The sequence below is a fragment of the Rhodamnia argentea genome, chromosome 5, assembly GCF_020921035.1.
Source record: "Rhodamnia argentea isolate NSW1041297 chromosome 5, ASM2092103v1, whole genome shotgun sequence".
Lineage (NCBI taxonomy): Eukaryota > Viridiplantae > Streptophyta > Magnoliopsida > Myrtales > Myrtaceae > Rhodamnia > Rhodamnia argentea.
The window spans coordinates 24,180,593-24,195,634 of NC_063154.1; the positions used below are offsets into that span (position 1 = coordinate 24,180,593).

Genomic DNA, 15,042 nt, shown 5'->3' on the forward strand with positions numbered 1-15,042 from the left:
TTGTTTGTTCTTTTTTAGCAGTTAGAGATGTTGCGGGGACACTTAGCGAACAAGAATTTTGGAAATAAATTGATAGAAAAACGGCATGAAAACACTTTAAAAAATGAATAATCAAGTTTAAGTACCGAAAAAGTATTAGCCGATTGGCTAGTGTAATCAAGTGCTCAGACCTTATAAATCTTTGGTTCTAGAGGAACGCTTGCACACCTTACTTGGTTTCTTGCCGGCCCAAATAGGCTAGTGGCGATTGCTTTTGCACGTTAGACACTTCCAAGGCTGCGAATTGGTATGGGTTTGGGAGAGCTCGAGCTAAGCCTTTTGGCATTGTAATCCATTAACCCTTCCTTGGGCATACTTTTTTTCGCCCTTTGGGAGGGTTGCGACAAGTGACAAATGTAAAGTCTATTTGAATCCACTCATCTTATTCAGTCCATCTTTCCAATGACCACGCTCCAAGGAGAAAGATTTATAAGGACATCGGAGAGAACATAGTGGAAGTTTGTAAAATTTTCTCTTCTCTAGAATCTGCCTTTTACTCAGACATCACTGCACTTTATATAGCTGAGTAAAGACATTTTCATGAGCAAAGTGGAAAAGAAGTATGGCTGACAAAACATATTACAGACTTTACTGAATATAAAAAAACTTTGAAAGAGTTTGATTCTCTTCACATAGGATTGTCTATAATTTTAGTATCCCGAATTTCTTGAAAACTACATCCAAAAGATATGCACAATTTAGCAACGGATGGGGACACTAGTTTTTTATTTTTGATTTTTTGAAAATTCACAGAAAAGATGGTTTTCCTCCATCGTATCCCATTACTTCATTAAATTGAAAAGTGAACCACAATTTTATATGGCTTCCTTGATTTCTAGAAAGTGGCCAACCAAGAACCTATGTTACACGGACACCCGTCTGACACGCCCGGAAGGATACACTCTCGTCCCGGACAAATTTTATACTTGAAATCCAGCCCAAGCACCATGGGCCTTATTGATAGCCTAGCGTTGTGCCCAACCTAAGATATTGGGATCCCCATTTTATAAGGAGTTGTCCCTCTCTTCTTCTATTTCTCAATCAATGTGGGACATGGACCATACCAAGGAGGAAGAAGAGAGGTACCGCCGAAAGATAAAAGAAGAGAAAAAACTTAATGCGTGAAAATAGAAATGTGCAAGGCAAGAAGTAAATGACTGGCTCTTAAAACAAAAAATGACAAAAAGAAATTACTTCAGAGTAAATCTTTGTACTCTTTCAGCTACGTAAACACATGTTTAGTGCTAGTGATAGCTTAGAGTAGACACAGCCAAATGGAATCGTGGGGGCCCGGAATCGGCCTGGAACCGGCCGGTCAAAGTAAATCTTTGTACTCTTTCACCTACGTAAACATATGCTTGATGCTAGTAATAGCTTAGAGTAAACATGGCCAAATGGAACCATGGGCCCGGAACCGGCCCTCAAGGGCCGGTTCCGAGCCGGTTCCAACCCGTTTTTTTTTGTAAAAAAAAAAAAAAGGAGGCATGGGGGAAAAGAGCAATTTGGGCCTAGGAACTAGCAGCACAGAACCGGAATCGGAACCGGGCCGGAACCGGTGGTTCCACCTTTTTTAGGAACCGGAACTGGCGATTTCACGGAACCGACCACCTCTAGATTAGAGTAAGAAGAAGCAATGAAGTCATGCAATCCACGCATAAGCAGAACTCAATGTCAAAATAAATTATTATGTAAATTCATTCTAGGACTCTTATTATTTATTTATTTATTTATTTGTGCTTCATAAAAATGATAATTTAATATGTATTTATAAAAATATATCTTTAATATATAACGTGTCCCAGCATGTCGAAATTCTCTATTTTTTGAAAAATCACATGTCGGCGTGTCATGTCGTGTCGTGTCGTGTCCCGTGTCGTGTCGGTGCAACATACCCAAGAACCACAATCTCGTTTCTTCTTCCCGTCTGTCTCCCCTTGTATCATTGACATGCCTCCGCTGTGCTAATATCAATCAGTCGTGATCTTCCTCTCGTCATTGGATTTGGGTCAAGTATCGGATGCTAGAGAGAGTGGAGGACGCTGACCAGGATGTCAAGCCGATCGGTGTGCCATTTAGGTTTTACGGCGAGGGAAGGGGGCGGAGGTGCCATTACGAGGCCTTCGAATCCGAAGGAATTCAATACACACTTGTAAGTATTTTTTTGCAAAGTTGGAAGTCTTTACTTTCCTTCTTCCTCAAATTTTTGTTTAATTTTTCTTCTTTTCCCATTGCGGCTGTCATTCGGGAGGATACTGTTCTTGTGATCCTCGATGAAACATATCAAAAACCGAATGTGGCTATTATCAAGGCAACTATTTCCACATTTCATTCCTTGATTTTTCACTTTTTTATCACTTGAAGTTGGCCTTCTCTCTTTATTACCTTGCGAAAACTCCGTTTCTTTGATAACTGTCGTAGAAAGTTTGTACCATTTGTTGGTATTATGATTTATTCAGTTAGTTACTCATCATCTGATTATATATAGGATATTGCCCAAACCAGTAATGGAAGCATCATGGTTACTCGACAGTGGTTCTATAGACCTGCGAGGTAGTGAAAAAGGGAGGTGGGAGTTGGCAGCCGTGTGACCCCAAAGAGCTCTTTTATAGTTTCCGTTGAGATGAGATTCCCACAGAATTTGTGATGCACGAGTGTGTGGTACACTTTATTCCAATTCACAAGCAACTCCCCAATGGAAAAGAGAATCCTGGTTTTGTAGTGCAAAAGGTTTACGACATTATTGAAAATAAGGTATGGAAGTCGGCCGACAAGAATTATGAAGGCCACAAACAACTTGAGATATATATTCTCTTTCAGAAAACCATGCAATGCTTGGGAGATCTCCCAGATTTCGATATAGAGGATGCTCATGCTTATCAAGAAGATCAGTTGAAGAGAAAAAGGAGCTTCGGAATAAGGAATGTGTCACCTTTGAGTTTCTCCAGAGAGGAAGATTGAACAGCCAAGTTAGAACGGCACTCAAAGCTGAATCACGAGGAAGTTGTACAAGTACGGCCTCCGAATACTATGCCATATTAATCGGGTCCAATGAACTAACTGGAGAACGCGTTGTTGATGAATGGTTTGAGAGGCTTCTTCAGGCAGTGCAGTATGTTTGCACTTCTGAAGGAACTAATGATGAAAATGGAAATAAGTTAGAAGGCTTCACATCAAACCCTTTCGTCAGATTTTGAGATAAGGTCCGCTTGATATCAATTGCTTGCTGTTTTTGAGAAGTAGAAATACAGGGAGATGATTTAAGAGACGTTTAGGGTGGTTTGGGAAATAAACATTTTTCATTGGCTGTACCTGCAACTTTGGCTTTGAGAAAAGTTTTGACTATATTGAATCTACTATTAGCATTCTACAAAATTTTGAATTGTTTCTATTATGTTATATTCTTATTTTGGGAACTAATTACCTACGTCATGATCACAGCTAGGAATGACACAACCAAACCAAAAATATGAAACGAAAACCTAATCGAACTGAAAATTTCGTGTGTATATGTTTGATTCGGTTTTCGTTTTGGAGAATGAAAAATATCATTTCATTTTTCCGGTTTGATTAATTTTAGGTAAACCGAATCAAACTGAAAATCGTCCCTCTTCTTAATATTAGTGGTTTACACGATCTCTCACTTCTTTCAGGAGCCCAATCCCTTTGCCGTGATGCCACATCACCCTGCCCCCAAGTCTTCTCCGACAAAGCCTGCTTTGTAAAGATCTCATTGAAGACAAACCTGTAAATCACAGTCGCCCCACCATTCTATTGCAATTCATCCTTTGCTTTCATCGTAACTAGTAGCCAGTACGATATTCCTATAATTTCTTGTTCTTCTTATCGAGCTGTAGGGCCTCTGAACTAGGATTATAGTTGCACATCTTTGCACAAGCATTGTTACTTGCAGTCCGAATAGGATGTATCGACTGAGAGAAAGAGGTAATTTACAGTAAATCGATAAATCGAACGTTGTTACCGTGTAAAGTATTATTCGATCTATGGTTGGTACTTGACATTTGACATTGTTGCAGGCAAAGGAAGCCACTAACAGAGTACATAGCGCCATGAGTCCTGCCGCTGGATTGTTATTGTAAAGCTCCGGTGAAAAAATATTGCGGTTGGAATCAGATGGTAGATTGCAAACACTCCGGTTCCTAGCATTGAAACCTAGTGTGAATTGATGAAATAAGACGTGCTAGAGCCCCATATGGAGCTTACGCCAAAGGTCTGAAACAAATGTTAGATTAATAATCCATCAAGATTGATCTCAGAAATCTCTTGATGAGGATCTAATGTTGCAGCCTGAACTTTACTTGTGTTTAGTTTTAGGAAGAGTTAGATGCACGGTCCACCGCTCGTGTTTTCCTTGGCATAATCTTGCTCTTGACTTCCTAGACTTGCAGGAAGTATCCGTGTCAGCGGATCTTACTTTGTCTTCTTAATTTTTTGATCAATTAGTAGAGCATGAATATATCCCCTGCAACAAGTTTTAACTTGTTCTCTTTGGTTTTTGCGAGAATAATTTCACCCCCCCAAACCCCCTCCTTCTCTCGAGGCTAGCTTATCGAGCTGCAGGGCCTCTAGACTTGGATTATAGTTGCACTCTTCATGCAAGCATTGTTACTTGGGGTCCTAACAGGATGTACTGACCGGGAGAAATAGGTAATTTTCAGTGTGTCTAAGAAAATGTTGTGGAGAGATTTCTTTTTATTTTCCATTCTTTAGGGAGAGCTTCACCGGGAACACCTTTCCTTGAGCTCACCAGAATTTCTTTTCCTCTAACACCTGCCATCAATATTTACTACCAACGCTGGCGATTGTTGTTAGTTCACCCTCATCAAGCGCCAATCATGACAGTAAATGGACCGCCGGTCACATATTCAGGCCATTGAATCCGGCTATCTAAAAAAATTGCCGGCGGCCATTTTCCCTAACTGACTGCTATACCGCAAGCACTCATTTCAGCAACATAGTGAACTTCACTATATACATGGCAAGAAATGGGAATAGGGAGCGAACGCAGTGAATACTTAACCGTAGGCATTGCCAGGAGAGAGTCCTGTAAATGCCTCAAGCTCATGGACAATTGACGCTGGAAAATATTCAACAGTTTCACGGAACCGAGTGACAATTCAGTCTCGATCCCCTTCAATCTCGATTTAGTATTTCCAGTGGACGGATCTAGCACCATCGCAGATTGAAGATCAGAACCGAGACATAGAAGAAAAAAATCCTCCGGTAGTCCATGATTCCAAGAAGCTTCACTTCCACTGATCACTGCTGACGTCCGTCTATCCTTCCTTCACATCCATCGTCAGTCATCAGAGAGTACAATTTATAGAGAAGACAAGTCCGTTCATTGATTGCATTTCTGGGAGCAGTAAGTCATGCCAAGAAATGAAAGGATTTTAGCATTGAAAGTTGGATCATACCAAGTCTTACAGTATCCAAGCTATTTTCCAAGTGAGAGAATACCATTTTTATTCCCCAAAAGCTGTTAGGAAACGAGGATACCATTTCTCAATATCATTGTTTGGGACAAGGGAAGGATAGTTCCCCCTCCCCCAAAACCCAATATTGCAATTGACTCCATTTTCTTTTCCCGAGCTTGCCCAGTTGGATAAATGTTAAATATGTCAATTCAGTCCATCTGGCTTATTAAATCATTCTCGTAATACTATTTCTAGATCTATAATGCGGTCGTATTTAAGAACAGTTTATTGCAATTTCCATACGACATATCTTGACTTACAAGTATAAAAAAATTCTCAAGGAACGATGGAGCTCTTGATTAATCCAACGGCCATAAGCCTCTGTCAAAACCGTAAAAGGCAAGGGAATAGCAGGGTAATAAGGGACATGATGGTGACAACACTGACAAGCGTTGAAAAATTAGACATGCTTACCATAAAATGAATTTGTGAGGATCCATCATTTATTAGTTAAGTAAATCTGGTTCATTAAAATAAAAAATTATTTGATTGGAGAAATATTTGTTAGAAACTAACTGTATCATTCAAGAACATTTTATATATTTTTTAATTCTGGACTACATAAAAGACAGATATTTAAGGATAACACAACAAATAAGCTAATAATCACTTGTCAAATCATATGACACCTAAAATTGTGTCTAGTTTATTTAGTCGTTTATTGTATATAAAAACTAGGGACCAAACCCGATCCCTAAACAAAAATGCCATATGCATAGTTTACATTCGCATTTCATTTAGGTCATGCAACTCACATGCCCATCTCATATAGAGTGAGTTTGATTTGAATCAAGATTGATGCTGGGCCAAGAACCTATAGTGGTTTTCACATTTGAAAATTACACAAAAGAAGATTTTTTTTTTTTAACTATAAATTACACAAAAGAAGATTGTGGAACTCGGGAACTTCTCGTAAGTTGTTGTGAGAAGATGGAATTCGTTGGGCTTTCAATTTGTGAAGCGAAAACTCATCTCTACAGCCTCCTTTCTTTGTTATGGTGGTATTCTTGAAGATTTTACAATGTTCTATGTATTCAGATTCGGTGTGAAATAGATAAGAACCGAAAATTGGAGAATTGAGAGAGAAGATTCGGTGGTGAAATAGATAAGGACTCGACAGATTATTATTAATATTTTTCTTTTTGAGTTCAATTCTTATCAAATTCACCATCATTATCTCAGCTGGCATCCCCCAGGAAATCCTAACAATATCATCATCTCATCCCTAGCTGATCCTATTATCGCTCGCCGAATCCACTTATATCGGCACTTGACCTTTCCCTTCGCAGGTTTTCCAGAGCCCCGCACCACCCCAAGCAGTCATCAGCTGTTCGTGAAAGTCCAACCATCGTCGCCGCCGGCCATCCTCTTTGAGGCGTCGAACACATCAAGGTTACTCATTTTGCTCGTGCGGTTGTTCAGGTATATCTATCCTCTTTCAAGAGTCTGCAGGGCGGGGCACATATTTCTCTCTTGTTTCCTTCACATTCTATGCATATGAAGTTGAGTTTTGCGACCGTCAACACATGTCGGATCAACTGCCAACACCGGCATGTGTCCTCACTTTTCTTGCCTTTGTTTCTTTTGAAGTTGGATTTTGCGCTAACGCAAAGATACTACATTTTCAGGAACCTCACCATCAATAAGCGCAGCTCATCATGAGTAGCCAATAGATGCTCGGTTTCAACTGAAATTAGTGAGTCTCCGTAAAGGAAGAAATATCATGAAGTTGAATATGGGGACATTGATAGAAACATTATACTGAGCCGAGGTACAAGCACCAGAATAGTAACATCTTCAGATCTGCATCATCTCGTCGGCGGTCATCTCGAACGTACTCTTGGACAGGACTTTCCATGTTATGTGAATTTGAGTTGCTAGGAGATTCTCCGGGGGCGTTCATGGTCCATTTTGGTTCAATTTGAACTCCATGTCAATAACTTATATATCTGGACAAACCTCAAATATAATTTAAACCAAACCACTTTTACTTGTTATCGGTTTAAAACTTCCAACATCAAGGTGAATTCAACATTCATACTGAATAAGTAGGGAATATTTGGAGGTGTATCTTGACAGATTCGAATTGCAGGAAATACTCTCATAAATAGGAGCTTCTTCATCGAACAACCGTAACTCGATTGAACTCGGATTCATCGCCCGAGCACTTCATCATCCGCTTACGGCGACAGGATTAAAGCTAAGTTCTCTCTCATTCTCTCGACTCTCCTTTTTTTGGTTTCAGGCAATAGTATTGTCCTTTTTCTGTTTCAGCTACGCACCTCTCTAATCTGTTCTTTGAGAAACAACGACGAGGGATCTTAACTACCGATTACCTGATGATTGTCTTCCATGACATCCTTTTTGTGATTTGAGCATGTTTGATTACATTATTTGATGATTAGAATATGGATTATAGTTTTAATGATTTCCCTGTTTGATAAAGACTTTTCGTTATATTTAGCTTTTGAAACTAGAACAACGATGAACAGAGCTAGGCGAATGATGGACAAAGGAAAGAGTTGATCATGTTTCTGTAGGATGTTTGGAAAGAGACCGAAAGAAAGAAAATTAAAAAAAAATTAAAAGTGAAAAATAAGAAAGGAGGAAGAGTAAGTTTAGCTGTGCAACATGTGTTTGGGCGTAAAATAAGACTAAAAAAGGGGGAAAAATAAAATAAAGGGAATAAAAATGATAAAATATGTGTATATATCTTACGTGGAAGTCTTAATTGAATTTTTAGTTTAGATCACGCTCATTTGTTTAGGGAGACATTTTCTTTGGATTTGTTAAATAAATCCAAACTTGGTCTTTTTCCAGATGAATAAATAAAAAGAGAAAATGTAAAAAAGTAGGCAAATATATAAAACTGAAAGATAAAAATCCCATTCCATTAACATTGGACGTGCATTTAAGGGTTAGTTTATATACCTGTTTTTCCTCTTTTGTAGGCTTTATTTGCAATAGAATCATTATTAGAGATTAGAATTGGAATTAAACTTAGGATTCTATTCGATTTTAGCTCACAGGGTTGCTTTCCCTGTACTTAAGAATGAGGCATTGTAATGTTCTTTGCCCAATATTGCATTGAGTTACTTTATCGTATTTTACCATTTATTTGCTCCTCAGTACTGTTCTTGATGGGCTTGTTTGTGATTCCTTTGATATCATTTTTTGTGTTCTTATTCATGTTCGTTGACATTGGAAAGGTTAGGACTCATAATTGGACAAACACTGCATGAGACAGTAAACAATCAATCAAGTTAGGTAGTAAAAAATCTGGTTTCATAGTGAGTTCTTCTCCCATATCCCACTTGGTTTCTAACTAACAGCAATAGGCTAGGGGTGACCTCTTATCATGTGAAGTTTGCACAAGATTATGAAGTACCAACGTTGCGCAAGTTAAGGGTTTGAGAGAATTCCTGCCGATTGAGGACTGTTGATCCCCAACCCAACATTACATCTAAACTTGTCTCCAGCGGACAGTGGACCGCTTCTGGAGGGTCATGAGACGCATAAAGAAGCGATCACCTCTGTGACAAGAAAAATGCACGTTCAACGTGAAAATGTAAAAATTGATGACAGATAAAAAAATTATCAACCCCATTATTCCTTTGCATTTCTATCCCTCGCCGCAGACCTACAGTTGATGTACTTACTGAAAAATTGCCACATCTTCTGTAGCGTCCTCCCCTGCGTTTCTGGCATTATCGTGAAGAAGAACACCTTATGCAACAAAAAAAAAGTCATTGATGACACTCCACTCATCACCCTATCCAAGTCAACACCAATTGCATACCCCTGCACGCACCTTCAACGGGAAGATCTCTGATCTATACACCTACATGATCAACCCCATCTAGATGAAGAAGGTCACGTAGGACAACATTGAGGCCATGCACATGGCCACCGCTCACAAGTGTTTAGTGTGGCTGCGGTGGCCGATGATGGTTAGACACATTCTGAGAGAGGCAAGTGAGAAGATCATGTTGCCAACGCTGATTCTCGTAGCAACAACTGCCTCCCAACTCGATCAATGAGGAAGAGTGTGATGATGATGAACTTCATCTTGACAAGGTCGATTCCGATCATCAGGAGGAGCTTATTGTCAGAGGAGGTGACGTAGGCCTTCTTGAAAATGCGAGGGCTGCAGAGTACGATGACGTTGATGTTGGAGGCTTTTTAGTATAAGTGTATCCCAATGGCGCAGATGAGCATGTGACACACGGATGAGGCCGGGTGGAGGAGGAGATCCCGCCATACACCCTCCTCGGTTCCTCGCTTGGTGACGTTGACAATGTCGTCGTAGGATTTGTTAATGTCACCGAGCGAAGCATTAGGGATGGCGTGTGGCAGGATTTCATCCTCCATGTGACCCTGTCCGTCTGCCACATCCTTATTTACGTCGTTAGAATCTACTTCTTCTAACAAGCCTTTAGCATCAACAATATCGTTGTTTACAACCCTTGCATTTTCGAGAAGGTCAACATCACATCTTTCGGCAAAAAGCTCCTCTCGACTATCGCTGTCGGCTTTGAAAAGATGATGCTCATCCTCGTCGCCACCTTCCTCAATGTTGTTGTATGTCTATTAGCAAGTTTATTTACCGTCACAGAATATACACTTCGAGGAGATTTTTTCATCTCACCTTCCCTCACATGCATTTGGAGTCACCCCTGTTAGCAGTTTCCCATGAGAAGAAGGCGTCAGCATCGGGGAATGGATTCAAGAAAGACTAGGTTTTCCCGAAAATGAAGCGGCAACTGTCATTGGCCAGGCCATGAGCAATGGTGAACCTGATGATATATTTTTTGTAGGTGATCTTCGTTGTTGCTGCCACTTTCCGGTGCTTCCATGGCCACATCCGTCGCGTCTGTGACTAGCTTTAGCATGTTGGTAAGACGCAACAATTCTTCCTGTTCTAATCTTCAGATGGACCAATTAAGAGACGAAAGATCTTTTAAGAATCAAAAAGTAGCATCATTCCATGTCACTCCCATAAAAGTCTCCTTCCAGGCTGTTATTTATCTTGGAAGATGTATAGAGGCACTGCTAATGTTGACATGAACGTAGGAGTTCTATTTCCTGTTGAATAAACAGAGTCTAGCGATTGTTGGATCAATTAAGACTGCTTGCGCTCCTGCTTTCCAAGTACAATGAATAGATTGCTTGTTTATTAACCGTAGCTCTTTTTCAGACTATTGCACTTTGACAAAGATTGATCTACTGGACATTTTATCTCTCGATAAGCTTAGTGTGCTAAATGGGATTTTCACCCCTCTAGCTAGGTTCAGGAATGCAAAGAGACTGTTCGGTGGCACCAGTCTGAAAACGAATGTTCAGATTCTTCCACTGGATATAGGTTGAGTGAACTGTGGCAAAATAGTCCTGATGCTCTAAGCAAGCCTCATTTGGGTTCCTAGGTTATAGTGACGAACTTATTGACTTTTGATTTTTGGACATCTATGAATTGCTACAAAGACCATCTTATAGATGCTTGGTCCATAATAGATAACAATGGCAACTGCATTCGATCCATTTTGCGATCAGTCTTATGGAGCTAAGCAATACCACGGCCATGATTGTTCTTCCATGAGCTAGCATTCTACTCGCTATCATTTGAGACAACAAGAGACAAATCCTTCTCTTCTTCTAGCAAGATCCTCAGATAATGGCAGAGGCAGGATCCAACGCTCAGTTCATGAACCCTAGCATTTTTAGAAATGTGCTCCTGCTGTGCCACGTTAGGTTTCTATAGACGCATAACAATGTCGTTTCAGTGATGGTCAGTTCAGGAATCACCAGATTGCTGCATATTTTCATATGCTGGTTTCTGGTGTTCAAGTCTGGACTAGGAAATGAAGGTGCTGCTTTGAAAAATGCTATCTCATACTGGATAAATGTGCTGTTACTGGCAATTCCTTCTGCTGTTATTCTCTGGTAATTCTCAAGCTTTTATGCTTCTCCTAGTTCAGTTTGGGCACACACAAAAAAATCCATAAAAGATCAAAAACTTGCGGGACAGTGTACGAGACAAATGATGGTCATATTCCTTCTTCAGAATCATTAATGGGCTGTCAACCATTTAATTCTATTTTATGTTGGTGACGTGATTTTACGGCTTCACAGGGATTACATTTTCTTATTTATTGGCGCTGACGCTATTCCTTGTATAGTATCAACATGGGTCTTCATGATTCTGTAGCCTGAAGCAATTATGATGTTTCAATTTGGTTCATTGCCTACAACAGCTCGGAGATGTGGTCATTCAAATGATGATCTTATTATCAGGATTTCTTCCCAAACCAAAACTTGAGATGCCGGTCCTCATTTATATGTGTATAGTCTAGTTGATGTAGAGGAACGAACAAGGGCCGGATACTTTGAGGAATATAGGCAAGGTTTATGGGATAAAGGATAGCTTCACTAGCTTATGAAGATGGTTGTACAAATATAGTTAATGGAGGAGTTGGTGGTGTTGGTGGAGGAGTACAAGGATGTGGAGTTTATTCTCAACTCCCCCCACCCACATTACATGAATGAGTACAAGCTCTATTTATAGAGCTATTCCACCGACATAGGCAGATTTTATTTGCAATTAGAGAATATTTTTAATACAAACTCTAGTCCTCTCTACACATTTCTATGCCGCCAAGTATTAAGATTTTTTCTAAGACTCTTCTGGACTTCTCATTGCTTGTCTTCACATGAGAGTTTTCAAGCTCCCCTTGGACTCTTCAACTTGGTGTTTGCTTCACACTTTGCCTTTTCACGTTCAAGATTTAACTAGTAGTTTCTAGATTTAGTTTAAAGAAAATGGATCACAATTTCCAACAAGAACAACTGCTCCTTGGTTTACATGATACCTCTAGGACTTAGTGGTGCAATAAGGTAATCCTAACTGGTTAAGCTTTATTTACTTCAGTAGGTCTTGCAAAAGAAGCAGCTAGTCCACAGTCCCACAGTTTCTTGGCCCTATTTTTGGCAGAAACGGTAGAGTCGGCCTTTTTAGCGGTTTCTCGGGAAAAGGCGTCTGAATCATGGAACAGATTTAAGAAAGAAGACATTTTCTTGGAAATGAGGTGGCAACTGCTATTGTCGGGGCTTTTGGTACTAGTGAAGCTAATGATACATTGTTTGCAGGTGATCTCAGTGATGTTTGTGGGTCATCCGGGAGAGCTGGTCTCTCGGGTGCTTCCATTGCTGCTTGCCTTTGCTTCGCGACCAGCTTTAGCTTCTTGGTAGTTATACTACTTCATCCTGTTTTGATTAAACTGGGTGGATGAGCCATTCCTTTCACTTACTGCATTGCTGGGAGCAGTAAGTCACGATAAGAAATCAAATAATTTTAGCATTGAAAGTAGGATCATACCAAGTCTTACAAGTATCCAAGCTCTTGACATAATCTAGCTATGATTTCCAAGTGAGAGATTGCCATTTTTTCCCCAATAGCTGTTAGGAAATGGGATAACAATGTATTGCTAGTAACCTTAGCTCCTTCAAGACTTCTTGCAGTTTGACAAAGAATGACATGATAAACATGTCATGTCTTAATAGCTAGATGTAGCGTTGGTGTTCCGTCATGAATTAGGAAATTTGTCATGCGCATCTCAATCTGATTGTACAGAAGGTTCCCCTCCCCTCCATTTTCTTTTTCTAAAGCTTGCATAGTTGGACACATGTTAACTATGGCAATTCAGTCCGATTGCTTCAAGCACTGCATGAAGTGGGTTCCGAGGATATATTTACGAACTTCTGAAATTTCATTTTTGGATGTGTATGAATTGTTGCAAACATGATTTCGTAGATGATTGTGAATATGTCCTCATGTATTATTTCACAATTCTAATAGATAGGAATGGCAAGTTCCTGGGATGCATTTTGCGGTCAGTCCTATGGCACTAAGCAGTTCAGCATGCTTGTTATCCACATGCAGAGTTGTTCTCCTATTAGCTAGCATTCCGTTAGCAACCCTATCGGCCAATTTGGGCAAAATCTTTCTCTTCTTCAAGCAAATTCCTGGTATATCTGCGGAGGCAGGGACATATGCTGGCATCATGATCCCTATCATTTTTGCATTTGCTCTCGTTCAATGTCACGTCAAGTTCCTCTAGATAGAGAACAATGTTTTCCTAATGACGATCAGTTCAGCAATCAGTACATTGGTGCATGTTTTCATATGTTGGTGGTGTTCAAGTCCGGACTCAGAAATCAAGGCGCTGCTTTATATGTCAGGATTTCACCATCTTGGAAAAGAACTTGAACCAGTTTCTCCAAGGAGGCCTAAATTGTGTCTAGTTATTTAATCATTGATTTTATATAAAAACTAGGGATCAAATCCGACACTGTCATGCATCCCACATGACCTCTCCATGAATTCAAAAGATGAAGCGATAACACTAGTGGCCGTAAATCTTGGAGGGGTGAGAACAAAAGCAAGACATTTGGCTAGATGAGTTTGAGATTTCACAGGTTTAGGAGAAGTGCACAAGGCCAGGGTCTTGACCGCGCCACTTCTAAGAGATGGCAGAACGCACATCCTTCCACATCAATTCGAGATTTCGACAAACATCTTAGTGAAGGGTCTGCAAGCCCAGCGTTTCAATTGTTTGTGATCAGCTTGCGGTAGGTTCGCCAATTTCCTCAGGTTCGTCAGAATTGCTTCCCTTTGCTGTCATCGCTGCTCATCTGCTTTACGAGTAGGATTGGGATGGGATGATCACTGGGCTTGTCACCATTATCACTGTTGCTCTATGTTCAGCGAGCCCCGCCACAACAAGATTCCTGCAGTACCTCCCCGCCGCGGTCGCACGCCCTCGCTATGTTTGCCAAGTCCCCACTGTCATTGCTCTTAGCCACACCCCTTCCCTTCGCTGACACCGTGTTCAGTTTTCAAGTCTAGGGCCACAACGCATATATTGTTTTGCCTCTTGGCGTCTCCAAAACCCCCAACTCAAGGTAAAGCTAAAGTTCTTATGTAATTTCATGTTTTGGTTTGTAGTTCATGTTTTAAATGCATGTCAACTAGCATAGACAGATTTAATTCATCTGAATAATCCCATAAGCACCACCAATCAGAAAAAGAGGTCATGACGTTACGTAGGCATCAATATCACATGATGTTGTCCGCTTGGACCTCTAGCCAACGCTTCATTCCCGCTGATTTGTGTTTTATGCCATTTCCGTCGTGCAATGTCTTCATAAATTAATGATCATTGGTCAAATGTTTGACACCTTGTTTTGGCTAGTTCATTTAGTCATTTATAGTAGAAAAAAAAATTAGGGATTGAACCGACCCATAAACAAAATACCGTTTGCATAACTACAAGCGAATCTCGTGCATTGCACGTGATAATCTTATTGCCTCTCTGTAATGTTGCCACGGACTTTTGCACATAAGATCACCTCTTGTAGATTGCCAAGAGTGAGTTGGGCTTGAATTGAAAAGAAACCAATCTTGTTTTCAAATTTCACTCGAATCCTTCGGCCCATGGTTTCTTCAGAGCTT

The 15,042-nt window shown here is 40.2% G+C and overlaps 1 pseudogene; it reads left to right on the forward strand.

Annotated features, from left to right (window-relative positions):
* Nucleotides 1-9,785: 9,785 nt before the first annotated feature.
* Nucleotides 9,786-12,820, forward strand: LOC125315261 (annotated as a pseudogene).
* The last annotated feature ends 2,222 nt before the right edge of the window (nucleotides 12,821-15,042 follow it).